At 33.5% G+C, this 9,379-nt stretch overlaps 1 pseudogene; it reads right to left on the minus strand.

Moving 5' to 3' along the window:
- Nucleotides 1-6,520: 6,520 nt before the first annotated feature.
- LOC103254407 lies at nt 6,521-6,893 on the minus strand (annotated as a pseudogene).
- Between the last annotated feature and the right edge of the window lie 2,486 nt (nt 6,894-9,379).

Here is a 9,379-nt window from a genome sequence, read left to right on the forward strand (position 1 = left end):
CTCTCTCTCAATTAATCGAGCTTTTATAATGAGAGATCTGGTAACCACCTAATATGTCTCCTAGAACAAATAGATTCTTTTTTTTTTTTTGCAAATAATTAATTTTTTTTATTTTAAAGATGTGGGGGTACAATTCAGGACTAGGTATACAAGTAGTTATTATACAGGTAAAGTTTGGGCCTCTCTTTGGTCCCCACTTTGCCTGGTTTGATGTTGTGTTTCCCCCACCTACCCAAAAAATAGACTTTATAATAAGATAAAATTCATCATTATCACCTAATTCTGTGAAAAACTACTGATAAAATGAAAGGGAAAATGTACTATTTCATAAATTTAGAATGAAAGTGAATTTGAGTGAACATCAAAGCTAATCAAGAACCAAAAAGATTGAGGCCAAAGTACATGAGAAAATGGTGATGGCTATTTCTAATGTGTTTTATTTCTTTTATTACTGGGTGACTATTTTATAGTGTATTAATCTCTCACCAAAAATAATCTCCTATAAGACATTTAAATTTTCCCCATAGTAGTTCTAGTTCCTCTCTATTTCACTGGAAGAAATGATTAGAAGAGTGAGTGTTAAGGGAGAAGTAATAAAAAATACTTCATTTATTTTAGTAAATGATTCTGTAATTATTTTTGCTAGGTTTCCCTCAAATGAACAGACCCAGACATTGTATCCAAATCTCCTAACTATGCAAGTAGCCTCCGACTTGTCCATTTGGTCTAAACTTTACTTTCATTGTGTCTTGTTTTCAGAAAAATAAGTACAAAGGAAAGAAAAGAAAAGAAAGTCTTCCCCTGACTCCTTCAACATATTTTACTAGAACTGAAAACAATGCCATCTCAGTAATGTTTCATGTCTTAACTGTTTGGGCAGAAAGGTCAAAGAAAAAAATATTTTGTTATGATCTGTTAGAAGTACATCTTTTTGTATACTCTTGCTGACAGATTTTTACAGTTTCTATAAAGATGATATGGAGGATTTATATTTTATTTGTTCTTTGAAACATATTTTTGAAAATTAGTCTCAGAATCAGTCAGATAAAACTAATTAGATCTTAGATTTCAGACATAAAAATTTGCCTAAAATAAACACAATAAAAATGTGTGCTGCTTCCAAATATGACTATATTTACATAAACAAGCAAACATTTAGTCTAAAATACTTTTCATTAAATTATTTTAAAGTTAGTATGAATAGGTTATGATTTAGGTGACAAGGATGAAGTCTTTGTTTTATTCTATTATTTTATTTATAATCTATAAACAAAGACAAATTTAATTTAGATCAATCCCTGAATGCTAAAAGTATCAGATAAGAAATATATCTTCCTCACTTGATTAAATTGTTAAAGAAAACTTCTTTCCAAAAGAGACACATGATTCTGATTAAGAAACAAGGAAGAATAGAAACAAGATTGAGAAGTGGGATACATATTCTTGTGTTAATAATAATATTGGGGGATTAAAATTGCTTTGTATAAATTTACCACTTGTATTTTAACACTGATGTGATATGTTATCCATTACTTAATTACACGTGGAACTCTGAACCCATTTATAGATGTCTTTGTTCTTTTGATTATTTATTTTTTTATGCAGAAGGAAAGGTAGTTGCAAAAAACAGTAAAAAATAATATGATGACTTTTGGTAACCTAATCGTATCCACTTTTTCTGTTCCCTCTGGTTGTTAGAGCTATAAACAAGTTAAAATGTTTCAAATTATACAACCAAGGCTTCTTTCAGCAAGTAAATGGGTACATAAATTGTGATACATCCAGACAAAGAAATATTATTAACACTAAAGAGAAATAAGCTTTCAAGTCATAAAGATAACAGAGAAACCTGAAATGCATATTACTAGGTTGAAAGAAGCCAATCTGAAAAAGTTGCTGTCTGGTCCCAACTATATGACAGTCTGAAAAAGACAAAACTGCAGAGAGAGTTAAAAGACCAGTGGTTTTCAGGTGTTAGGGCGAGGAAGGGATGAATAGGCAGAGCACAGAGGATTTTAGGACAGCGAAACTGCTCTGTATGATACTATTATGGTGGATGCATATTGTTATACTTTTGTCAAAATTCATAAACTGTACAACATTAAGAGTTAGTGTGAATGAAAGTACATTGATTATAACAAAGTGCTGTTCTGGTGGGGAATGTTGATTGTTTTGGAGGCTGTGCATGTGTGAAGTCAGAAGGTATGTGCAAACTCTATGTACTTTATGCTCAAAATAAAGTCTATTTAAGGAAAAAAAAACAGTTTGTATTGTTTCCTTGGAAGAGCAGGCAAAATCATGGCGCTTATATTTTTAGAAACAATTATTGGGTCATGTGGCTCATCAAAGGTTTGTTTTCTCATTTATGAACTCATTTATGGACAAAAAACAAACTTAAGTTACATTATTCCTTACTTAGTAAGTCACTTACATAGAAATGAATGTGACTTAATAAAACAGTGATATATAAAAATCAACTAACACAAAATATACACTAGTATTTTATAATTCAAGCACTGTACATAAAGCTATATTGTCTTACTATTAACTGATGAACTAAATTTTCCCAGAATTATTTATGCTCATTTTCTTCAAATTTGTCAAGTGTATTTGCATTTCAGTTGGATTACCTAGACAGACTATATAATGTAGTGGATGGCCATCGTTTTTTTTTTTTTTTTCTGATTCACCTAAGCTGTTTCAGTTAGTAAAATAAATAAATAAATAAATAAGTAAATATATATATATATATATATATATATATATATATATTTCATGATTAGGAACACTAGTGTTACAGTGAATTTAACACTTGATTACTTTCTGTTATATTTGATCTATGGATGCATTATTTGACTTAATTCGTCACCAAGGGCTCTAAGCTATCATTAAGGACCTTATAAATAATTTCATAAGACAGTATAGAGAGCCGTTTTGGAAAAGAAACTATGTGCTGTTCATAATGTTTTATTAAGAATTTCTTCTCCACACTTCCACTTCCCAAATTCATCCATGATGAATAATAATTAACAATCAAGTTTTGCCTGCTAAACATTAACATGTCTTTTTGTATCTTCCCTAGCCTCATATATTGATATATATTACATGGAAGCATTTTGTCATCAAATATATCCAGGAACTGCTGAGTTAAACAGGATTTTTAACAGTAGATTTTTTCATATTCTTTAATTTGCTATTGTGCAAAATTAATCTCTAATCCATGGAAGTATACTACCATGAGATCAATTTTCTTTTTGAAACAGCATCCTGAAGGTAAATGTGCCATGGGATGCATTTTGGAAAATGTCAATCTAGAATATTTAGAGGATTAATGTAGATGTCACTTAACTGTTGCACTATTTCTAAACTATAAAGAATTTTCTTTGACAATTTTCTTCTGCAGTTCTGAATGGTAACATTTCAAAGATATTTTCTTCTTCTAAATCCTAATACAAGTGGAAAGATTGCAAAGTCACTTTGTCACTGATTTGTTCTGCACCTATGTTTTGTAAATCGCAAATCATAATAGAAACCTGACCAGTGAAACATAACATACATTGTATCTTAACGTTCTCAACAATTTTCATAAAAATTGCCATTCTCAATTGAGAAAATGATCTCACAGAGAGTTTATAATAATAAATTAATAGTATTTTATAATGTAATAATATATTATGTAATAATAACGTATAAAGTGATATATAATATATAGCAATATAATATATGCAATAATATGCAATAATATTGCGTAATAATACATTATTAGTATTTTATATTATTCATATTCTCTCAAGAAGAGGCTCTCAGATTCAGAAATGTCAAATTTAGCAAAATTGATTTACCTTGCTCTACTACAAAAGGGGAATTTTAGTATCTTCATTAATACTCTAAAAGTCTGAAAAATATGTTCATGGTACTTTTAACTGGAAGAATAGTAGATACATTATTGATATTATTATGAAAAACATCTTTCTCATGACAAACTTGGGAAAAGGATTCTGAAGTTAAACTATTAAAATCTACTCATAGATAGCATAATTAACTATATGTGAAAGAGGCATTAGAAAATTTAAATTGGGGCAACTCCTTCAGGTCCTCTCCCACTGTGGGCATTTTTCTGTCCTCTCAATAAATTCTGCTTTTTTAAAAAAAGAAAATTTAAATGAACAACTGAAATGTCTAGAAATTATTAATTTTGTATTACTAACAATACCAAGGTGAGGTGACTCAGAAAAGACAAATTGATATATGATTTAAATTTACCATGTAAAAAGCTATCCAATTACATTGTACTCTTTGACCATCATTAATAAAATAAACAACAGATGCTGGCGAGGATGTGGAGAAAAAGGAACACTTCTACACTGCTGGTGGGGATGCAAACTAGTGCAACCTCTTTGGAAGACAGTGTGGCGATTTCTGAAAGAACTAGAAATGGACCTTCCATAAGACCCTGCAATTCCCCTATTGGGAATATACCCGGAGGAACTCAAATCACTCTACAAAAAAGATACCTGCACACGTATGTTTGTTGCACCTCTATTCACAATAGCAAAAACATGGAACCAACCATGCTGACCATTGAAGCTGAACTGGAGAAGAATACTGTGCCTTCTACTTCAATATTAATTAAACACACTCTAACCACCAGCTTCTGAAGTTACTGGACTTCAACTATATGTATGCTACTCCATTTAATCCTATGCTAAGTGAATTTTTTTCTTTTAAAGAGGAGAAAATAAATTTCCCTTTTTTACACAATGATGCATGTGTGTAGCTGTGTAGAAATTTCCCTTCCTACACACCTATAGTAGAATTAAGTTCCATGGCCAAAAATGTTTGTTTCTAGAATCCAGCTGTTTTCTTTATCCCACAACACCTGTCAATTAGATTGTAAGGTAGTTAGTATGAAAAGGAAAATAATTCATTTGTTATTCAAGCACTTATTAGTTATTCCCTGAAACTCTGGCTCTGTACTGGGTAATTTTGGAGAATTACTAGTGTAAATTATGAGGACTTCTTTTCAACCCACTTACAAAATAGAAAGAAATGAAATATCAGTACACAGGCACCTATTCTCCTTTCAGTAATGCCCAACTGCCTTTTATATCTTTCTTGTAATTGTTTCCCAGAATATTGTTAGGGGATCCATCCCCTTTCTTGACCAGGTCTTAAGTTTTACAATTTTGGTGGCAATAACGAACTACAGTACTCAATTAGCAAACAACTTCAAACTCTTTTGGCTTACACAACACAATACGAAAGCATTTTTATTCCTGTTGGTGTATAAGTGGAGGCTACTGACAGAGAGGAGCGTGGGAAGCACTCTGCTTCAATCATTCAAGACTCAGTGTCTTTCCTTTCATTTCTAGTGTTACCTTCTGTACATGACCTACAAGATTGTCACTGAATGGGACAAAGGAAGATGCAGAAAAGATTTGTATAGTGCTCATTTTTATCAGCACGTTTTGGTAAGAATGTAGCTACATGCTCTCACCAAAATGCACAGGGATTGGAAAATGTAGATTATCAGTGTCCCTGGTAGGAAAAATGATTCTGCGAATACAAAACATTATCTCTGGCACAAGTGCCTTTTGCCTCAATGTTATTTTTTAAAAAAAATTTGATTAACAGAAAATAATGCCCACATTGAAGATCAAAAATTAATTTCTTTTTCTTTCTTTCTTTCTTTTTTTTTTTGAGTCGGAGTTTCACTCTGTTGCCCAGGCTGGAGCGCAAGTGGCATACTCATGGCCACCACAGTCTTGACCTCCTGGGCTTAGGTTAACCTTCCTCCTCAGCCTTCCAAGAAACTGGAACTACAGGCACGCGCCATCATGCCCGTCTAATTTTTTTTTTTTTTTTTTTTAGTTGTAGAAACAAGGTCTCGCCAAGTTGTCTAGTCTGGTCTTGAACCGCTGGGCTCCGGCAATATGCTCGCCTCGACCTCCCAAAATGCTGCTATTACAGGCTTGAGCCACTGCGTCCAGCCTAAAAATTAGTTTTCTAGAATGCATGTGGACATAAATAAATTCTGGACTTCTGTAAAAATTCATACACCTCAATTCTATTATCTGATATTCTTATGTTCACTGACACATCATTTCTTGCTTAATCTAGCAAGGGTGGAGAAAGTTTACATTTATGTTCAGTCTCCCACAATTTCCTGGAAGGTACTTCAAAGATCTAGTTTTGGAAGTATTCAAGGATCCTATTGCATCTCTGCCACAGGGGGACATGACAGATCTGTCCAGTGAATGCTGGCTGTTTCATCGATTGATTCAATTTTTCAAAAATGTGTATTTGATATCTATGCACTAAGAATGATATTAAGGTCTATAAACACATATATAATATTACTTGCATACACACATATCTATGGAACAGTAATTAAAATAGGCTGTCTTGAAACTTATAGGTTAGTTAATGGGGTGTGCGGAGCAAATAAATCAAAGAATGTCACAAAATGAGTATGCTGTACTTTTCTTTGGTCAGCCAGTTGTGTTTTATTCGCTGGTGCTCAGGTCTTGACCGTACACTTCCACAGTGGTTACAGCCGCTCCTTCACTCCTTCCCTGCTGCTTCTTGGTCTTCAGGTTCTCCTCCTGCATGTTGAGCCAGCGGCACATGGCACTCGTTTTCTTGGGATGCAGATCCCGGGTCTTGTATTTCCTGCCCTTGTGGAACTTCCTGAGGGTTTCTTTCTGAGTCTGGTTAATAATGGTGAGAACACAAGCAATGGATTTCCGGACGACTGGGATCTTGGAGAGCTCGGATGCCGCGCCGGCCTGTCACTTTGGCGACCGGTAGCTGAGACAGCTCCACCTTCAGGTTGTCCATGTGCTGAGCTCCTCCTTCCTGCTGCGAAGGTCTCGCACCTTAATCTTGGCCATTGCTGCACAAGCCACCACCGCTGCGGCCGCCTGCTTTGAGGACTGTGCTGTACTTCTAAAAGCTGATGCATGTTATGAAGGAAAGTCCTGAGAACTATGGAGTAGATAACAACGGGGATTGTCCTAATTCTGGATGATATTTGAGAGTCAAAGAGCTAACTAGGAAAATAGAAAAGGGGTACAGAGCAAAGGAGATCCTCTTCCCAGTCCCATTTTCAGTACAAGTGACTCTGGTGTCTCCACTTATCACCTTCTGAAGCAACTGAACCTGCAGTAACAATCTTGTAACTAGATTTTCACCAGTGCCATAGGATAAAGAAATCATATGAAGACTCTGTGAAGTCTCCAGGGAGAGGGTACATCAGTCTCTCTTGGTAAATAGCAATTTTTTGTCTCCTGGTAAGTGTAGCAATTTAACAGTCTAGATCAGAAAGTTAAAGCCTGTTTAGGTTGGATTTCTCCATGGCTTTCTGATCACCTAGCTCCTCTAGCATCTCTTTTCTGTTCACTCCTAAATAAGTGTTGTTGCATGTTTTACAAGAAATGGCATGAGTAAAAACATTGATATAGTTCTATTGACATTCAACTACGAAATCATTCTAGAAATAAAGGAGTGTAACTAAGTGTTCATTTAAGTGTCATAAAGTGCTTCAAATAATGAAGAATAAAATAATTTCAGGAGTGAGCACATCAGTCCTGCAGTGGTCAAGGTCATTGCTTTACAGATACAAAGAGAAAATTATGATTACGTTTCATGACAGCTGTAGCCAATCAATGTGGATCTGGCTGACATTGATGCCATATGAAAGCCAGGTATTAATGAGCACTCTGAATAACTATTTTTTTGTTGTTTCTTTTTTATTTGTAAGAAATTAAAAATTTAGATTCTTCAAGCAATTATTAAGGTGATTACACGTATTAATAGACAAAATGGTAAATTAATTTTTATCTCCAACTCTGAAAGATAAGAATGCAATATTTTAGAAAGGCTTATAAAATTCAAGCACAGTTGAAATTACAATGGACATGTAATCAAGGCTGAGACCGTTAGCTAAATAAATACTTTTAATTCATGTTAGTGTAAACAGGGTGTAATTTATGAATTAGCATAATCTTTACTTGAATACCAGCTGATATTTTGTCTTTATCCTAGCCATTAGCATAATGAAAATATTTCCACCTTTTTTCTGTTTGCTGACTTTTTTGTTTGCTTGTTTACTTGTTTTGATTTACTGAATGGATCCTTTTAAAAAATAATCTTAACTTCTTGAAATATTTTATTTGATAATATGACTGTGACCCAAGTACTATGCAATGCTTTTAAAACCCCCTTAAAAGTTTAAAATATAAAAGATGTCCCATTCAGCAAATATATCATGCACAATGATTAGACAATGTACATCCATTGTGGTTGAACATGAGTCAAGAGTTTTAAGAAGCATATTTTCCCCTGGAATTAATGACCATTGTTTTATATCACAATACATTAAGATCTTTCTTACACCTGTGACATGAAATGAACTTTCTTGGTTACACTAAATATTGAGAACTTGATTCACTATCCTTCTAAAGAATGCTCTACATAACTAGTACTCTTTATGGTGTAAATAACAGAAAGGTGTTCAGTATTTTTTCCAAACTGATAAATAAATACATTTAATGTAACCAAAAATGACAACAAAAATAAAAATGCAAGCTAAGTTACAAAAAGTCGAAGAATGAAGGATAATTAGAGAGTACTGATCTTGCTCCATATAAATACAGAAAAAAATAGAAAAAGAGAGAGAAGAAGGGAGGGGAGAAGAGGAAAGGAGAGGAGAGAAGATGAGAGGAGCGGGGAAAGGGAAGTGAAGAAAGGGAAGGGGAAAAAGAGCAGACATATTGAGGGAATTATTCAGCAACTACATCAGTTTTCTATTGCTGCATAACAAATCATCCTAAGACTCTGAGATTTCAAACCATAGTAATTAGTTATGGCTCTTGCATAATGAATAATGAAGTTAGGTGGGATTAGATGATCTTAACTGGTCTCTGGCCAGAGCATAGTAATTAGTTATGGCTCTTGAATTTTTGAATAATGAAGTTAGGTGGGATTAGATGATCTTAACTGGTCTCTGGCAAGAGCATGTGGGTTGACTATGTATTTTTAAAAACAATAGTTTTACATTTAGGAATTAATTCCAGGGCATATATGCAAGTCCTCCATGAATAGGTAAATGGAGAAAAATGTTAATTGTTTGTAATACTAAAATACTCTAAACAGTTCAAATGTTCATCCACATGGTATGCTTACACAAATTATGGTGCATTCATTTTGTGGGATATCTTGCAAATTTTGAAAGAGTGAAGTAAATCTTTATATAGGTGCTTTGTGTTTTAAAAATAATTTCAATTTGACTAGCACAGGAAAAAAAAAAAAAGACATGCTGCAGCATCCAGAAGGTACAGAAAAAGATGTTACTTAAATGGTATTTTGTTCCCTCTTT

The sequence above is a fragment of the Carlito syrichta genome, unplaced genomic scaffold (assembly GCF_000164805.1).
Source record: "Carlito syrichta isolate Samal-C Ts95f unplaced genomic scaffold, Tarsius_syrichta-2.0.1 Scaffold279245, whole genome shotgun sequence".
NCBI lineage: Eukaryota > Metazoa > Chordata > Mammalia > Primates > Tarsiidae > Carlito > Carlito syrichta.